The sequence below is a fragment of the Ambystoma mexicanum genome, chromosome 7p (assembly GCF_040938575.1).
Source record: "Ambystoma mexicanum isolate Mex_15411 chromosome 7p, UKY_AmexF1_1, whole genome shotgun sequence".
Lineage (NCBI taxonomy): Eukaryota > Metazoa > Chordata > Amphibia > Caudata > Ambystomatidae > Ambystoma > Ambystoma mexicanum.
Window position 1 is genome coordinate 923,417,317 of NC_090939.1, and position 19,437 is coordinate 923,436,753.

Below are 19,437 nucleotides of genomic sequence, written 5' to 3' on the forward strand. Positions count from 1 at the left end.
AAGACGAAGAGTTGCGCCGTTGCGCTAAGTTGAAGTTGCTTTATAAGCGATCATAAAGGTTTTCAGTATACTAGTAGATAAGGCGACACTGAAGAGGTTAGCAGCAGAGCGGAATCGAGGTCTCGATCAAAAGTCCCATGTGAGGCCGCAGTTGCCGAACGGAAGAGAAAAGAAAACAAACCTTTGAGCGATCAAGAGACCACCTGATCTAGGCTGACATAGACGTCCGCAGCCTGAACGAGAGGTATCGCATTACGGATACGTTTTCACGGCTCAAGAGCCGGGCTTTCAAGAGAGCGGAGCTGATTTCGAGGACGAAGACGAGTCTTCGTCTGAAAGGGGGAGGAGCCAAAAAGCTGCAGCGGAACAAACAGTTGGGCAGCCGTGCAGAGTTCATCAGCGGTTCAAGGTAAAGCTCCACCTCCAGGTGAACAACTGCCAAGAAAATAAAGGTACATGTGTGAGTGTGAGAGACTGGCAAAATTAAGAAAGAAAGGTACTGAGGATATGACACTGCACAGAGTTAACTAAGACTGTGAAAGGAACGGAGGCAAGGTCAATCAAGGAAAGTTAGGACTGATGTCTGAGTGAATAAGAAGGCCTTGAAGATTTAAAACAGGAAAAGAGACAGAGAACGAAATAAAGAAAAGACGAAGTTTATACATGTTCATTGGCAAGTGTAAATGGAGAAAACAGAAGTTATAAGACTGATAAAGTAAAGAAATAAGAGTGTTGTGGTAACCTTGAAGTAAAGAATAAAACTGAACTGTTTAAAGGAGTATAATTCTTAAGAAACAGAAAAGTCTTCAAAGGACAGTTGAAACCAATCATAAATAAAGACTTACCTGAATAGTTCCTATTTGAGTTGACTGGAGTACCACATCGTGCTGAAGTCCTCTTCGAAAGTCAAGACGTATCCTTTTTATTGAAAAGAAAAGAAAGTTTCATTGTTAATAAAAAGTTGTTTCAGAGACAAACTTATCTCTTACTTTTGCTCTCAGTGTATTTATTTAGAGACCCACAAGAGGGTCTACTACAATTTGGTGTCAGGAGTGGGATATAATATTGAACACCATGGAAGAACTTATTAAAACGTTAACTGAAGGACAACAACTTCTCCAACAAGCTATTCAACTTCAAAGTCAGCAAGCCCAAGCAGACAGACAGGTGTTTCAACAGGCTATTCAACATCAACAGGCACAGCTAATAGAGGCTACCTCCTTACGTAGACACGCTCAAGTTCCCGCCTCAGTTTTACAAAAGTATACGATGGGAGATGACCCTGCTCACTTTTTTGTGAATTTTGAGAGAGTGGCAAGGAATGCTCAATGGCCCAATGAAAGTTGGTGCCATTACATTGCTGTCAGGAACGGAGAATGGAAGGTTTGGAAGCGCTGGAAGCATTGACTTGCGAGCGCTCTAGTCCTCATTCAATATGGTGTCCGTACCTGCGCTGGAAGCGTTGACTTGCGAGCGCTCTAGTCCTCATTCAATATGGTGTCCGTACCTTTAAATTCTGACTCCTCCCCCAAACCGGTGCGTTGTATCTGTACACTTCGCTCCGGTACGTTTGGAACTTCGTTCTTGGATATTCCTCCTTGCCGACCATCCCTGCAGCTACCTTTGCCTTCCTAGTGCCTGCCTTCTGTGCTCTACTTACTTTCTTCCCTTTGTTACCTGTCTCCTTCAGCTTGCATTTTTGCGAGTGTTTTTCTTTGCCTCTCCTTGTCTGTTCTGCGGCTCCGCCTCGCGTGAGCTTCTGTACTACACCTCTTGGTTTCCGCCGAAGCTTATTCAGTTTAGTTGTTCGGCGTTTTCTGCCTTTTGTCTTCTCTGCACTCTCGGTTCTTGTTTACTGAATTACCGCACTTGGCGGGTATAATTCTACCTTCTGCTTATGGTTACCTGCACATAATCTCATACTTAGCACTGTTATTTACGGACTTTTCTATCTGTTCTGTCTTCCTTAATGATTTACTTATTGGTTATTTGGGTTCCTGTACCTTTCCTCTGAGTTTCGCCCTAATGTCATCACAGAGCTTAACGGCTCCCTCCACCGGAGTTGTTGGTCAACTTCATTAGCCTTCAACTGCAGCCAGACTTTCTCAACTCCTTATTGGTACCCATCTGGAAACAGGGTTTTTTCTGCCTTTGTACTTTTTCCCTGATCTAGGTCCGGCCCCCTGGGGGTCCCTGCGGACAGGGTTCTATCTCTGCCACGGTGGCCTCTGGAGGGGTCCGACCCTATTTACACGAAAAGAAAGCCAAGACATCAAAGGACAAGACTCCTGTAAGGAGGAAGGATCGTAAGAAGACGGAGTCGACTCCAAGGGAATCCGCCACAGAAGATTCAGGTGAGGAGGAAGGGGATAAGGCCTCCAATCTTGACAGTATACAATGCCCAAAATCTACCATGGCGTCGCTAGAACAATATCAAGAATTGGTAGCAGCGATGCAGAACCTTACTATGGAGGTCCAGGCGTTGAGAACAGAGAACATAGCCCTCCGACAACAGGTTGTGTTACATCGTGATGACAGGGGAGACCTGCCTACAATGCCACTCTCCTTTGGCAAATATGATGGTCACCCGGGAGGGCTGAAGGACTTTCTTGACGCATGTACAGTGTATTTTGCCTTTCGACCCCATGCTTATGAGACTGCTAGAGCTAAGGTCGGATTTATCATTGCAAATCTAATGGGTAATGCACTCTCATGGGCTACACCGTTTGTCACCGGAAACAATCCGATTTTGGGTGACTATGATCGTTTTACGGAGGTGTTTAAAGCACGCTTCGACCGACCAGAAGTCTTCTATTCCTCTCTAGAAGCTATCCTAGATGTCAGCCAGGGAAACACGGACGTACAAACCTATCTGTCTCGTTTTCAGAGGCTGGCCGCCAAGGCAGATTGGCCTGATTCCGCTCAGCAAACCATCTACAGACGTGGCCTTCGTGATGAAATCAAGGATGAGCTGGCCAGGGTGGCGAGACCTGCGTCCTTTCAAGACCTGGTTACTTTATCTCTTCAGATTGAGTTCCGTCTACAAGAGAGACGGTTAGAAAGAAGACGAACCAGAGGCGTTCCACAGCCAACCGGCCTCCCCTCTCCTGTTCCTCCACCCACCAGAGCCACCCATCCGCCTGAAGAACCTATGCAGATAGGGGCAGCCCGAGGACCTCTAACTCAAGAAGAAAAGAGAAGAAGAAGAGAGGCTGGACTGTGTATGTATTGTGGCTCCTCAAAGCACTTTTTGAGAGACTGTCCTGAGGTGCCACCTCGAAGACAGGGAAACTTCAACCCCCGATCTACAGCAAGGGAAGTTTCGGGGGAAGTAACAAGCACCCTTGCAACTACACAAGAGCAGTAACCATTCCCGATGACAACAGTCTAATGGTGTTTCGAGTTGACTTATGGCTGTCTGATGCAGGTCCCACAGAGGTGCTCGCCATGCTTGACTGTGGAGCAGCAGGGAATTTCATCGACTCCATGTGGGCGGCAGAACATTCTGTTTCCACAATATCTAAGGCCACTCCCATTCCGGTGGAAGGGGTGGACGGAAGACCCTTATCTTCGGGACCTATTACCAAGGAAACCATTCCGTTGAGAATGAGGTTAGGCCATCACGAGGAGTTTCTGGTTTTTGACCAGATCAGAGCAGCTCATTTTCCGTTGGTCATTGGCATTCCTTGGTTGAGGAGGCACAACCCTCAAGTTGATTGGACGGCTAACAAGGTAGTCTTCAATTCCACATTCTGTAAAACACACTGCATGAGCTTGTCCTCAACGTCCAACACTCTAGCAAATGACCGAAACAGTACTCCAGTTCCAATCACAGTGGCATCAGTTCCCATCCATTATCAAGAGTTCTCAGAGGTGTTCCTGGATGCCGTTCCCCGTCAACTCCCGCCTCATCGAACAGAAGATTGCGGTATCGACCTGATACCTGAGGCAGTGGTTCCCTTTGGAAGAATGTACCCGTTGTCTCTACCAGAGAGGAAGGCTCTGAGAGAATACCTCGACGCAAATCTTCAAAACGGACTCATCCAAGAGTCCAGATCCTCCTGTGGGGCTTCCTTGTTCTTCATTCCTAAAAAGGACTCCGCAGAGCTACGCCCTTGTATAGACTACAGGGGGCTCAACAAGGTTACCATTCGAGATAGGTATCCTATGCCTTTGATCCGGGACATCTTGGAGGCTGTACATGGAGCGGTGTTCTTTACCAAGCTTGATTTGAGAGGGGCGTACCACCTCTTGAGGATCAAGAAAGGGGACGAGTGGAAGACAGCGTTCCGTACCCCTTTTGGACTCTTCGAATACCGAGTGATGCCATTTGGTCTTGTGAATGCACCGGCCATTTTCCAAAGGTATATGGACAAGATTTTCACAGACATGCTGTTTGTGTCGGTGGTAGTGTACCTGGATGACATCCTCATTTTTTCCAAGACTCTATCGGAGCACAAGTCACTGGTCAGACTAGTCTTACAGCGTCTGCAATTCCATCAACTACTAGTAAAACCCGAGAAATGCTCATTTGAAGCTACGTCCGTGTCCTATCTAGGATATATCTTATCCAAAGAAGGGATCAAGATGGACCCCAGTAAGGTGAAGGCTATCAGAGAATGGAGAAATCCTGTCAATATTAAAGAACTCCAAAGCTTCCTAGGATTGGCCAATTTTTATCGAAGGTTCATTCCCAACTTCTCTAACAAGGTACTTCCACTGACCTCTCTATTGAAAAAAGGAGTCAAGTTCGCATTTGATGAAGGGCCCCAAAGAGCCTTCTGTTTTCTAAAAGAATGTTTTTCCACAGCCCCCATTCTGGTCCAACCGGATCAGAATCGACCCTACATTCTGGAAACAGACGCTTCTACAGGGGCAGTGGGAGCAGTTCTGCTTCAAAGGTCAGATGACGACTATGAACATCCATTAGCATATTACTCCAAAACACTTACTTGTAGTGAACGCAACTACTCTGTGATAGAAAAGGAGCTATTGGCTATCAAGCTGGCCTGTCAGGAGTGGAGACATCTTTTACAGGGTGCTACTCATCCGTTTACTATTAGAACAGATCATCGTAACCTTCGGGTTTTACAACAGTTGGAATGTTCCAACGCCAGGCATGCCAGATGGGCATATTTTTTTTTACAATATGATTTTTTAATTACATACTTACCTGGTACAGAGAACATGAAGGCTGATGCCTTGTCAAGAAGTCTTGGGGATACCTCTGGCTCCTACATAGGACACGAATTGGTTCTCCCTAATCTCAAAGTATTGGCTTCGACCGTCTCATTTCTTCAAGACCTAATTCCACAGTATCAGATGGGCACTGAGCTTCCGTCAACGGTAATTCAAGATAAGGACGGATTGTATTATCATGAAGGAGCTCTCTATGTTCCTACTAAGAAGCTACAAAATCAGATACTCTCCTGGTGTCATGACACTCCTTTATCTGGACATCCGGGAGTCAGGAAGACATTGGATTTGCTACGGAGGGGCTTTTGGTGGCCAACCTTGAGAAGAGACGTAAGCCAGTATGTTTCCAATTGTTCGGTTTGTGCTTCCAACAAACACCGAACGGGAAGACCTCTGGGGCTACTGCAGCAAGGACCCTTACCGGAATATCCATGGGAAAACATTTCTACTGATTTCATTGTAGACCTCCCTCCGTCATATGGCATGACTACTATTATGGTGACAGTTGACTCATTCAGCAAACTTGCGCATTTTTCGGCCTTTAAACAAATCCCTTCAGCCTCTGAGATGGCCGCAACCTTTCTGCAGGATATAGTCCGTCTACATGGTTTGCCCAGGACCATAGTGTCAGACAGAGGACCTCAATTCACCTCCAAATTCTGGGCTTCTCTCTGCCAGGTTCTAGGGATTCACAAGGCACTCTCTTCTGGATATCACCCACAGAGCAATGGCCAAACTGAAAGATTAAATGCCAGCCTAGAACAGTACCTCAGGTGTTTCTGCAGTCCGCAACAAGAAGAATGGTATTGTTTCCTCCCACAGGCAGAATTCGCCTACAATAACTCTCTCCATACCTCGATCCAGATGAGTCCTTTCTATTGTACCTACGGATATCATCCTCAACATTTACCCTGGCTCAATCCTCCTTCTACCAAAATACCGGCGTTGGATGGGGTCTTACAGGACCTACAGGAGATACACAGACTCGCTAAGGAAGCGCACCAAGCAAGTCAACTTACACACAAAAAATGGGCTGACAAGAGTCGTACTGCCAATCCGAGCTGGAAGATAGGGCAGCTTGTCTGGGTGTCCACCAGATTTCTACCCAGATGGGTTCATAAGGGGAAGTTCTCCTCTCGTTTCCTTGGGCCTTTTCCCATTCTTCAACAGATCAACCCTGTAGCATATAAGATCAAGCTACCAGAATATCTCAGAAAGGTGCATCCTGTCTTCCATGTCTCCCTTCTCAAGGAACATAAGGAGGACCCTTTTAAGAGACCTGTGTTCAAGACGCGTGCTCAGGTGAGCCCTCCGCCAGAAGAATATGAGGTGTCTCGTCTGGTCGATTCCAGATACCTCAAGGGAAGGTTGCACTATTTGGTTCATTGGAAGGGTTATCCAGTTGAAGAGAGGACATGGGAACCTGTGAGCCATATACATGCCAAACGCCTTGTACAGAGGTTCCATCGCCTTCATCCGGGCAAACCAGGGAGTCCCCCGAGAAGACGGGGGTATACTGTCAGGAACGGAGAATGGAAGGTTTGGAAGCGCTGGAAGCATTGACTTGCGAGCGCTCTAGTCCTCATTCAATATGGTGTCCGTACCTGCGCTGGAAGCGTTGACTTGCGAGCGCTCTAGTCCTCATTCAATATGGTGTCCGTACCTTTAAATTCTGACTCCTCCCCCAAACCGGTGCGTTGTATCTGTACACTTCGCTCCGGTACGTTTGGAACTTCGTTCTTGGATATTCCTCCTTGCCGACCATCCTTGCAGCTACCTTTGCCTTCCTAGTGCCTGCCTTCTGTGCTCTACTTACTTTCTTCCCTTTGTTACCTGTCTCCTTCAGCTTGCATTTTTGCGAGTGTTTTTCTTTGCCTCTCCTTGTCTGTTCTGCGGCTCCGCCTCGCGTGAGCTTCTGTACTACACCTCTTGGTTTCCGCCGAAGCTTATTCAGTTTAGTTGTTCGGCGTTTTCTGCCTTTTGTCTTCTCTGCACTCTCGGTTCTTGTTTACTGAATTACCGCACTTGGCGGGTATAATTCTACCTTCTGCTTATGGTTACCTGCACATAATCTCATACTTAGCACTGTTATTTACGGACTTTTCTATCTGTTCTGTCTTCCTTAATGATTTACTTATTGGTTATTTGGGTTCCTGTACCTTTCCTCTGAGTTTCGCCCTAATGTCATCACAGAGCTTAACGGCTCCCTCCACCGGAGTTGTTGGTCAACTTCATTAGCCTTCAACTGCAGCCAGACTTTCTCAACTCCTTATTGGTACCCATCTGGAAACAGGGTTTTTTCTGCCTTCGTGCTTTTTCCCTGATCTAGGTCCGGCCCCCTGGGGGTCCCTGCGGACAGGGTTCTATCTCTGCCACGGTGGCCTCTGGAGGGGTCCGACCCTATTTACACGAAAAGAAAGCCAAGACATCAAAGGACAAGACTCCTGTAAGGAGGAAGGATCGTAAGAAGACGGAGTCGATTCCAAGGGAATCCGCCACAGAAGATTCAGGTGAGGAGGAAGGGGATAAGGCCTCCAATCTTGACAATTGCTCCCCTCATGACCAGCGAGATGCAAAGTGCCTATCAGGCGGCCAATCCAACTGGCGAAACACCTTATGCAGAGATGAAACGAGTGGTTTTAGAACGCTTAGGCCTTGATGAAGAGGCCTATAGAATGAAGTTTCGCGAGATTAAGTTACAGTTCGACGAAACACCACGTCAGTTATTTTACAGGGTCAAAGAACTCGGAGAGAAGTGGTTACAAACAAGCACGAGATTTCTCACGAAATCTCAGAAAAAATTGTTATGGAGCAATTTATTGAAGCACTATCACCTCCAATGCAAAGGTGGGTACGTCAACATCATCGTCCCACCCTTGTTGAAGCTGTAAACATCGCTTCCGATGTTTACAGCTTCCCAAACCCTAAACCACCTACAAGTCTGAGTAACTCTACCAATCGTCCGGCTCCTGCAACAAGATGGCCGAATTCAATGCTACGGAAAACGAACTGGGAAACACCAAGGTTGAGGCCTTCCAGTGAAAGTCCAGCTGGCATACGAACATCTTCGACAGTACCAAAAGGGATCCAGTGTTTTGACTGCGGTGAATGGGGGCACGTAGCAAGAATGTGTCCGAAAAGAGTGAAAACGGAACCAATGGATGTGGGAAATATGGATGTTCTTAAAGAAGAAGATGACCCAGAATTAACGTCTATACCAAAGTCATCGTAGTCCTATATCTGCGAGGCTGAGGTAGACGGGAAGCCCACGAGAGCCTTGGTGGATACTGGCAGTCTTCAGACCGTGGTAAGTTCAGGTTTAGTAGGGAACTCCGGGGATCTACATAGGCAAATTTCTATTCGTTGTGTACATGCCGATGTTAAGCCCTACCCTACTAAAGAGATAAATTTAAAGGTAGCGGGAGAACAAATGGACGTTCGGGCTGCTGTGATGCCAGTATTGCCAGAGCCGGTCTTAATTGGTTCCGATGTTCCTAACTTTTCACGAATAATAAAAAGAATAGAGGAAGATTGGTTAAAAATTGGCCCTTTTTCTCAAGACGAGGTTCCTTCAACGACAAGTAAAGAGAAAAAAAGTAGGTCCCAACTAAGGAAATTAAAGGAAAACTGGATAGAAAAGAATGTTTGTCCTGTGGCCATCGATTGGAAAATTGATGAGGGAGGTGATAGTTTCAGAAACGCACAAGAATTAGACCCTTTGTTAGGGAACGCTAGAAACGCTGTCCAAACAGGGTTGAACGGAGATGGTCCTTCCTTTGTCCGAGGAAAAGGGCTTAACTACCGTCTCCATAAGGATTCCACTGGTGCCACGGTAAAGCAGTTGTTAGACCTCAGTAAGTACTATCAAGCCGTCTTGGAAGTGGCTCACTTGTAGGTGGGTGAGGGTCATTTGGGGACAGAGAAGACTACACAGAAAATTTTGGCAAGATTTTATTGGCCAGGTTTATATGCCGAAGTGGCTCGCTTCTGTCAAGCCTGTCCAAAATGTCAGAGAAAGAACAAAGCAAATGTAAAGAAGGCCCTGTTACAGCCGATGCCTATCATTTTAGAACCTTTCAATAGAATCGGCTTGGATATCGTCGGACCTTTAGAACCGTCATCAAGAGGACATAAGTATATATTGGTGATCGTAGATTATGCCACTAGATACCTCAAAGCCTTTCCTCTTAGAACTACCACCGCTCAGAGTATTTGTGATGTGTTGATACCTTTCATTGGCAGAGTGGGAATTCCGAAGGAAATTGTCACAGACCGTGGATCTAATTTTATGTCAGCCGTCATGGAACAGGTTTGCAAAATTCTACAAATAAAACATCTGAAAACCGCGGTCTATCACCCCCAAACAGATGGCCTTGTTGAAAGGTATAATCAAATGATAAAACAAATGTTACGCAAAACAGAAGATCCCAGTGGGAGAAATTGGGATAGAAAATTACCTTGGATTCTTCTCACTCTTCGTAATACCCCTCAATCCTCAACAGGCTTTGCACCCTTTGAACTCCTGTTTGGGAGGTCGGTGAGAACATTATTAGACATCTTAAGAGAAAGTTGGGAGGAAGAGCCCACTCAAGAGATTTCATTGACTGAATACGCATATGAACTTAGAGAAAGAGTGGAAAACTTACAGAATGTGGCCCATGAGAATTTATTACATGATCAAATAAAGCAAGAACAGTATTATAATCGGAATTCCCAATTAAGAAGTTTCAAGAAAGGAGACAAGGTCTTGGTACTGTTACCTACATCCGAAAATAAAATGCTGGCAGCTTGGAGGGGACCCTATGTGGTAGAAGAAGTTATTGGTCCATTAACCTACAAGGTGAGACAAGGTGATCGAAGATTTCCAACACAAACCTACCATGTGAATTTGTTAAAAAAATGGCTTGACCCTAACCATACTATAGCCTTGATTAACACCAAAGAGTCTTCTATCGAACACTTTCCACAGTTAAAAGACGAGATGAGTATAGAAGCTTTAAACATAAATCCGGATTTGACTGAAAACCAAAAGGAAGATCTCAAGAACCTTATACAAAGGTATGCAGAGATATTTTCCACCTTACCAGGAAGAACGAAGATGACGTGTCATCGCATTATAACTCCTCCCGGAGAATTAGTCAGAATAAGACCCTATAGAATTCCGGAGACCAAGTTACAATCAATCAAGAATGAGGTTAAGGAGATGCTGGAAATTGGGGTAATAGAACCTTCACATAGTGAATGGTCATCACCCATTGTATTGGTCCCAAAACCCGATGGCACAGCTCGTTTTTGTATGGATTTTAGGAAACTTAATGAGATATCAAAATTCGACGCCTATCCTATGCCAAGCATAGAGGATTTGCTCGACAAGCTGGGTAAAGCAAAATATTTGACAACTATAGATCTGACAAAGGGGTTTTGGCAAATAGCATTACATCCAGACGACAAGGAAAAAACGGCTTTTGCTACCCCATCAGGTCTATTTCAATTCAAAGTATTACCTTTTGGCTTACATGGTGCTCCAGCGACATTTCAGAGACTTATGAACACAATCCTTCAAGGACATGAAGATTATGTCAGAGCATACCTTGATGATATCATTATATTTAGTCAATCATGGAGTGATCATTTGACTCATTTGGAGACTGTATTTTGCTTGTTACGGAAATCTGGTCTTCATATAAATCCAAAAAAAACTTTTGTAGCCAATTTTTATACCCGGTATTTGGGCTATTTTGTAGGACAAGGTGTGATTAAACCCCAAGAGGAGAAGTTGAACGCTATAAAGAAACTACAATTTCCTACCAATGTTAGGCAAGTCAGAGCCTTTCTTGGTTTTGTTGGATATTATAGAAGGTTCATTCCTCATTTTTCCGACATTGGCGACACCTTTAACCAATCTCCTAAAGTCGTCATCTTCCAAAAAAAAGGATTGGTATTCACCTGAAACGGAGAGTGCTTTTAAAAACTTGAAAAATGCTCTTTCAGAAAGAGCAGTTTTACATTGCCCTGACTTCTCAGCGCCATTTTATCTACATACAGATGCGTCAGGGTCAGGTCTTGGAGCTGTCCTTTTTCAAAATCAAGGCGAAACCGAAAGACCTGTCCTTTTTATAAGCAGAAAACTGTTACCTCACGAACTGCATTATGCCACGATTGAGAAAGAGTGTCTGGCTGTAAAATGGGCCATGGAGGCGTTAAGGTATTACTTGCTGGGCAGAGAGTTTACCTTAGTAACCGATCATGCTCCACTGGTTTGGTTGGCTCGTAACAAGGACACCAATCCCAGAGTTCTCAGGTGGTTTCTTTCTTTACAACCTTTTAATTTCAAGACTGTGCATCTTCCGGGGAAATTTTTAACCCAGGCAGATTTCTTATCCCGGAACTCATCCCTTCCCAAGCGTAAGGGCTTAGAAGGGGGGTGTGTGATAATTCTATGAAGAAAATGACGTCCGCTTTGGGATCCAGCTCTGGCAATACTGAGCAGTTCAGCTGTCAAAAGGCTTAAACAGATTGATAAGAAGAGAACAAGTATATGAAGGGTTAAATGGGAAAACAGAAATGCCTCAAGTAATTGACAAGTCCATTAGCCAATCAGAATCTTTCTTAAGTTACAGCTGTTTCTGTTTATAAGCCAATGTCTGTTTTGTTTACTTGTCCGTCACCTAGGAAACGGAGAGGGATGAAAAAGAAAACGACGGTGATATGTGGGCATATTGAATAAAGAAGACAAAGAGTTGCGCCGTTGCGCTAAGTTGAAGTTGCTTCATAAGCTATCACAAAGGTTTTCAGTATACTAGTAGATAAGGCAACGCTGAAGAGGTTAGCAGCAGAGAGGAATCGAGGTCTCGATCAAAAGTCCCATGTGAGGCCGCAGATGCCGAACGGAAGAGAAAAGAAAACAAACCTTCGAGCGATCGAGAGACCAGCTGATCTAGGCTGACATAGACGTCCGCAGCCTGAACGAGAGGTATCGCATTACGGATACGTTTTCACGGCTCAAGAGCCGGGCTTTCAAGAGAGCGGAGCTGATTTCGAGGACGAAGACGAGTCTTCGGCTGAAAGGGGGAGGAGCCAAAAAGCTGCGGCGGAACAAACAGTTGGGCAGCCGTGCAGAGTTCATCAGCGGTTCAAGGTAAAGCTCCACCTCCAGGTGAACAACTGCCAAGAAAATAAAGGTACATGTGTGAGTGTGAGAGACTGGCAAAATTAAGAAAGAAAAGTACTGAGGATATGACACTGCACAGAGTTAACTAAGACTGTGAAAGGAACGGAGGCAAGGTCAATCAAGGAAAGTTAGGACTGTTGTCTGAGTGAATAAGAAGGCCTTGAAGATTTAAAACAGGAAAAGAGACAGAGAACGAGATAAAGAAAAGGCGAAGTTTATACATGTTCATTGGCAAGTGTAAATGGAGAAAACAGAAGTTATAAGACTGATAAAGTAAAGAAATAAGAGTGTTGTGGTAACCTTGAAGTAAAGAAAAAAACGAACACCTGATCCTACCCTGAACTGTTTAAAGGGGTATAAATCTTAAGAAACAGAAAAGTCTTCAAAGGACAGTTGAAACCAATCATAAATAAAGACTTACCTGAATAGTTCCTATTTGAGTTGACTGGAGTACCACATCGTGCTGAAGTCCTCTTCGAAAGTCAAGACGTATCCTTTTTATTGAAAAGAAAAGAAAGTTTCATTGTTAATAAAAAGTTGTTTCAGAGACAAACTTATCTCTTACTTTTGCTCTCAGTGTATTTATTTAGAGACCCACAAGAGGGTCTACTACATAGGCATAAATAAGAGTCTACATTTCCCACATCAGACGCCAACATAAATGGCTTTCTACCCATAATAAAATACAGCTATAAATGGTCTCCTTGACCCATAAAGCCTTAATATTGCGGCCCCTAGCTTCCTAGTAGATAGACTAACCAGAAGAACCTCCACTAGAACAACAAGAGTTAGCAATGCCAACTGCCTTGTGGTACCGAGATTTAGACTCACCAAGATTGGCAGACACAGCGGCCAAACTGTGGAATTCCTTGCCCCCTGAGATCAGAGAAGACCAACCCTACCCACATTTCAGAAAAAACTATATCAACTTCCTTAACACCACTGAACACTAGCCGCTCTAGAGCTAGCTGCCTCATTGGGCTGACCCAGTCCATCTCGCAAAGTAGTGAATTGTATACCCTAACTTGCTCATAAATTATATATTGTACATTTGTATCTATACCTTGGAGTACTTCTATACTGCCTTTGTAATTTTACCTATAATATATTGTATTGTACTGTGAAATTCTCTTTAACCTTGTAAGCTCCGCATATACCTATTGCTGTGCCCTCTTACCCTCGGGTCTGGTGCACATTAGAAATAAATAAACAAACAAACAAACAAACAACCAACAAACATCAAGGGTCTGTGAGACCCAAAAGCGGAATCCATGCTTCAGTGAGGCCGAATTGAAACTGCTAGTGGACACCATTGTCCAGCATGCTGCAGAGTTCTTCTCCACAACCAGCGCTGGAAGACCCAGCTGCGCAAGAAGAGCATCGTGGCCCAGAAGGTCTCTGCAGGTGGCACAACCCCCCGCACAGTGTGAGACTGCCACAAGTGTGGGACGACCTGCGATTGAGGGTATGCAACCTCCTCTCAGCCCAGCCCAGACAGGGCATGGCCACAGGTGGTAGGAGTGCATCCCCAATATGCCTGCTGCCCTTGGAAGGAGACGTGCACCAGTATGCAGCACCTCAAGGCCATTGAAGGGGTTGGTGCTGCGGAAGCCAGAGCCGGGACAAACAGAGAGGCAGGTGAGTACACGTAACCCCAATGTAATGGCAACCTCCCTGTCCACCCTGCACCCACTGCTGTGCCAACATATGACATTAATGTCAATTGCATCGTCGACAACATCAAAAACTCCATTCATGCCCCCCCTCCCCTCAAGAGTGCAGCAACGTGGGTGGATAAACTGACATACACCCTGGCCCCCAAAACATGACACATACCACTAATACATCCAGAACACAGCGAGACTCTTCCCCCACCCCTCCCCCCCTTTTCAACTCACTAGCCAAGGGTTTTTTTTCGCCGGGACCGTGTTTCAGTTACACGGCTCATTTTCCATCCAGGGCACTGTTTACCTTTGAGGCTGTTGTGTCGCCCACCCTCCAATTGGCTTCCCAGCCTGTCCATTTTCTCCGTTCCCAGTGCCCGGTGCCGGGCGCCTGACACACCCCCGCTCTCCCGGCCTGGAACATGGTTGCCGTGACAACCCTCCCGCGACGTGCTAGCCGGCTTTCACCAGCCCCAGCTGCCTGTCTCGCGAAGGTCTCATGGCAACTCATCTTGTAGCATGACGCAGCATTCTCTCCCCGTCGGCTTCCACTTCGTGAGCCCTGCTGCATGAGCTACTGCTACGTGCACTGGTAAGCTCTTAGCCTCACACCTGCTCTTCAGGGTTTTTGCTTTGGCGACTCATTTAGCGGCTGCTTTCCTTCGTGCCATACTCTTTAGGGGGCTCGAACATGCTGCCACCCAAAGTGCCTCACATTTTCATTTTGGTTGGTGTGCTCTCTCCCACAGCACCAATTGTGCCGTTGGATGTGGCGCACACCTTACTATGACTGCTGAGCATCCAGTCCTGTCCCATAGCCCGGCTTAACTTGGAGTGTGACTAAAACGTACTCCCCCCCCTTTTCATTCAAATCTTTCTTACTTTTTCCTGCACACCTCATTTATTCTCCAATTCACTCTGCGGTGTGCTTCAATTTTTACTTCTCACTTTCACGAGCACCCGCTCCACCTAGCCTGTGGTGCTGGCGTTTTTCCGCGCTCCTTTTAGTGCACGGGTTTGTGTGCATTCTTAATCCACCCAGCCATTATGTCTGTCGTCTCCTAGTTAAGCTTCACTCATGACTCTTTACCACATTAGCCTTTTTTTCTGTTGCTCTGTATTTGACCACATTTTCTGGTATTCATGCTCAACAGAATTCGTCTGGTTCTGATTGCGTGCTCACGGACAACACCTACTGATGTGTGTTTGTAGTAACCTCCAATGGCCCCCCCAGGCCTTTTTCCTATAATTCTGAGGCCCTCTCTTCCTGTCTACTTTTGTCTTTACAGCTGCTGTACTTCTGCACAGCAAGTTCAGAACCCTGGCCCAGGTTCTCTCTCTTTTCCAATCTGGCTGAACCGTTTTACAGTGCAAGAATTCTAATACACTCGGTAAGTAGCGTCTACGGACTCCACCCTGTTCCTTAAAATTTGTACCGGGTGAGTGACCCGTATATCCACGACAGCAGCCCTTCTAACCCTGATATTCCTTTGAAGTTGTCTAATAGAATTTTGTGTTTGTAACCTATGTCCCCTCTATCTCTGCCCCCTTTAGGGTGATACTACTAAATCACATCAATCCTGCCCTGAGGAAAGCCTCTACTATTGATGCCCGTCTGGCACGCCGAAACGTGATATCCATGTGTGTTGTTCCCTTTGGGAACAAGTTTATGATCTTTTTCTACACGTTGGCAGACAACCATGCAAATTTAGCTGAGTGAAAACTCCCTCTCTATACCTACCAGGGTAATTTTGTATACACCCCGGTAGCCTCTATGTTGTAGGAACAATTGGTATCCTGCAAGGATTGTTCTAAGTTTCCCCAACAATCCAATTTGTTATTTGATGAACATGTTGTTCTTTTGTATTTTATGTATATATGATGAATGTTATGTTTCATGCCTTTCTTCGTTGTTTTCAATTGCTTCATTTAACTTTTGTAAAGATTCTGAATAACTAAAAACTGTGCTCTTAACAATAAATCTATTGCCAGTACTCTCTAGACTTCTTCTTTGGTTTACCCTCAGTGACTTTTTCTGTAAGCACTTTTCTTGAATTATTATGGAGTTATCACCTAAATAATCGACAGAATTTAGAACTGTCTATAGCGTGAGTACCCTTTTGTCAGTTCTGTTTAAGGAGTTGTGGAGAGACAGTTGGGGATGGGGAGTGGAGAGGGATAGTTGGGGAGGGGAGTAGGGAGGGATAGTTGGGAGGAGGGGAGTGAGGAGGGATAGTTGGGGAGGGAGGGCTGTGAGGGATAGTTGGGGATGGGGAGTGGGGAGGGATAGTTTTGGCAATTGTATTGGTTCCACATGTGTTAAATATTCCATTATAGACATTACATTTGGTGTTGCATTGAAATCATGTCTGAACATTGCTTTTTTAGTGTGAGTGATTTATTTACTATGCAGTGCCCAGTGTGTTAGCTGGCCTGTGCCAGGTGCGTGTGTTAAGTGATCAAAACTAGTGATGAATCAGTGCCTCACGTGCATCACAGCCCTCCATGGCATCCCTTAGATGTGCCAATAGTTCATCATCACTGTCATCCTTCTCCGACTCTGGTGGGTGCATGTCCATGTCGGGGGTAGTGGGATGTTGCGCCTGATACACATGTTGTGCACAGGCCAGGACTATCTTGCACACCTTCACAGGGCCATACATAAGTGCCCCCACCCGCCCCTTCCCGATCTGCTCAGCCAGTGCAACCTTTCCTTTAACAGGCCAAATATCTGCTCAATCGTACAATGTGTCCTGATGTGAGCACAGTTGTATCCTTGCTTGTGCTGTTTATGTGGTTGCCTCACGGGGGTCATCAGCCAGGGCATCAATGGGTATCCAGCATCACCTGCACGTGAGGTCATTGTTGGGCCTGTATCATGTTGGAATAGTCTGCATAGTGTTCACTGACCAATGAAATTTCACATCCAATTTGCTGGAGATGTAGCATTTGTCATAGTTGAACATGTTAACATGCACATTGTCAGTGGGAAAGGATGTCCATGCATTGTGTGGACATTTTTGTGTGCAATCAGGGTGATCTTAGGGGTTTGTGTGTGCAGTCACCAAAGTCAATGTAATGACACGTTCAAAAAGCAAATGTGGCTTGTCTGGGTGTAAGTCTGCCGGTGCCATTACCAGTTGGCATGTTTCTGGGCCTGCAAGATAGTATTCGGCCTGACACAGCCAGTGTGCCCAACACGGCAGACCCTGCGGGGGGCTGCAGACCTGGTAAGCAGAGCTGACACAGGTAAGAACGTTTATCTGTGTTACAATAGGATTTATGATTACATTCGGATTCAGTACATGCATGAAGGGGTACTTGTGTTTTGATGTACATGTTGTGTTGCATGGGAGTGGTTGCCCAGCATCAATGAATCTTGTAAAATGATGGATGTGGATATATTCACAGGGTGATGAGGTGGCGGGCATCACACACCATATTCACATTGAGTGAGTGGTATCGTTTTCGGTTCCTGTACACTGCCTCAATGGCATGCCTGGCCACCAGCTCCACATGTGGGCAGTCCAATGCATAAATCACATTGGGCATGCCTGCAAGAGCATGGAATGCTATTTTCGTGGCATTGACCTGGTCAGCTCTTCTGGGTAGGCCTATGTGATCTGCCACTTGCCGCAGGAGTGCATTAATAACCTGAAACAGGACACGCGAAAAAACAGGGTTGCGATAGCCCATGCAGTTCACCCACAGTGTTTTGGTAGATGCGCGTGGCAAGGAAGTGTAGCACAGACACTATCTTGAGCAAGGGGGGATGGCAGTACGGATCTGTATGAGGCTAACAAGGTCATCATGGATCAGGTCCACTATGGATGTGGTGGTGTCCCAGTCTAGCCGGTACAGGGGGTGGATCTGCGCTTGGCTCAGGTTGAAGGGTGTGACACTTATGTGTTGTATGGGTGGCTGCCTGTAGGCTGCAACCTGCTGGCCATTGTTGTTTTGCAGGGCCATGATGGACCTCCTTCTCCTCCTTCACCTCAGCGGCATCCTCTGCCTCTCTGCCTCTTCAAGTTGTAGACCTGCATGCACGACCTCCAGCTCCAGTACTGCTACTGCTCCTGCAAGCATGGTAGTGTTGGAAGGGGTTTGGGGTGTAGGAGTGGTCCTTTTTTTCTTTTGCAGTGCTCATGGTTGTGACTTGGGTTGATTTGGGCCACCTGTGAGCTGTTTCTGCACACCTGAGTGTAGTTAACGCCTGGTCCGCGAGTATCCGGCGCAGTAATCATGCTGCTACCGGCATGTCGATGCCAGTGTTTCCGTGTACGTGGTGCTCGGAATGTACATGTACTAATGCCATGCCAGTGTCTCAGGCACGGCCGATGCGTTTTGCTGCTGTGTCTGGTCACGGTGTTGCCGGATACTGTAGGTCAATTGCGGTGACGGTGTTAGCAGCATCGCAACTAAGAGTATGCTGGACTGGAACAAGGTGCCGGTACGGAGCGAGGCCCATAGATTTCGGAAACTAACTGGAGCTGTGTAGCAGTTTTCAGATGCAAATGTGCCATCCGTTCATATCATACTTGCCAACCTTACAGATTTAGGCAGTAGTCTACTGCTTTTTAAGCAGTCTTACCGCCTGCAGATTTCATTGACAGATCCTACTGCTTTTTATAGTGGCAAGTAATTTATGTGACTATAAGGCAAGCTCCAGGACAAAGCATGCAACACATTAATTAGTCTGTCTGTACAGTGGACTGGTAGGTGATTACTTTGATTGGGCTCAGACCAATCCATTGACCCGACAGCTACGTGACTGTCCTGCACTCTGGCCGGGACAACCCTTAGGTGAACCACCAGTGAAGGCAAGTGGCAGAGTAACACCATCACACAGCATCTGCCTATCAGACTGAGGGGGGTATCAGTCGCCATGTCATTCAGTATTCAACATGCAATAAATATGTACTGTCTGAGCTGCTGCTACAGAGCAGTGGAAAGCGTTGCCCACCAGCTCTGTGTAATTCTTCTGTGAAGTTATGTAATTGAATTTGGTGTTAAGTTACCATTCAGAATTATACATTTTTAACATTTGAACATCCTTCCATATTGTGCTGTTTGATGGGTTGTGTATTTTAGAATACTTAAATGGTGTCCACAATGTATGTTATGTATTTTCCTGTGATGTCATTGTTATGGGAATTATTGATTTTTGAAACTTCAAAAATCCTACATCTTTTTGGTCACAGAATGTTGGCAAGTATGTATCAACCAAATATTAATGCTAAATTAGTGAAACTTTCTGCCATATAACACTGACAAAGAGCTACCTTGTACATGCACCTACACATGTTAAGTCATTTTTCAGGCCCAAATGCCAGGTGCTGGGTGAGTTTGGATATAGCAGCCTCCTAATAACCGTTCTAGATGTGAGCGGGGGTTGACGTGCTCTGA

At 45.7% G+C, this 19,437-nt stretch overlaps 1 protein-coding gene across 2 annotated transcripts in view; it reads left to right on the forward strand.

The window, feature by feature from the left end:
- LOC138525590 (E3 ubiquitin-protein ligase TRIM39-like) overlaps nt 1–19,437 on the forward strand; it is a 301,399-nt gene that overhangs the window by 132,261 nt on the left and 149,701 nt on the right. The gene's annotated exons all lie outside the window — the stretch shown is intronic.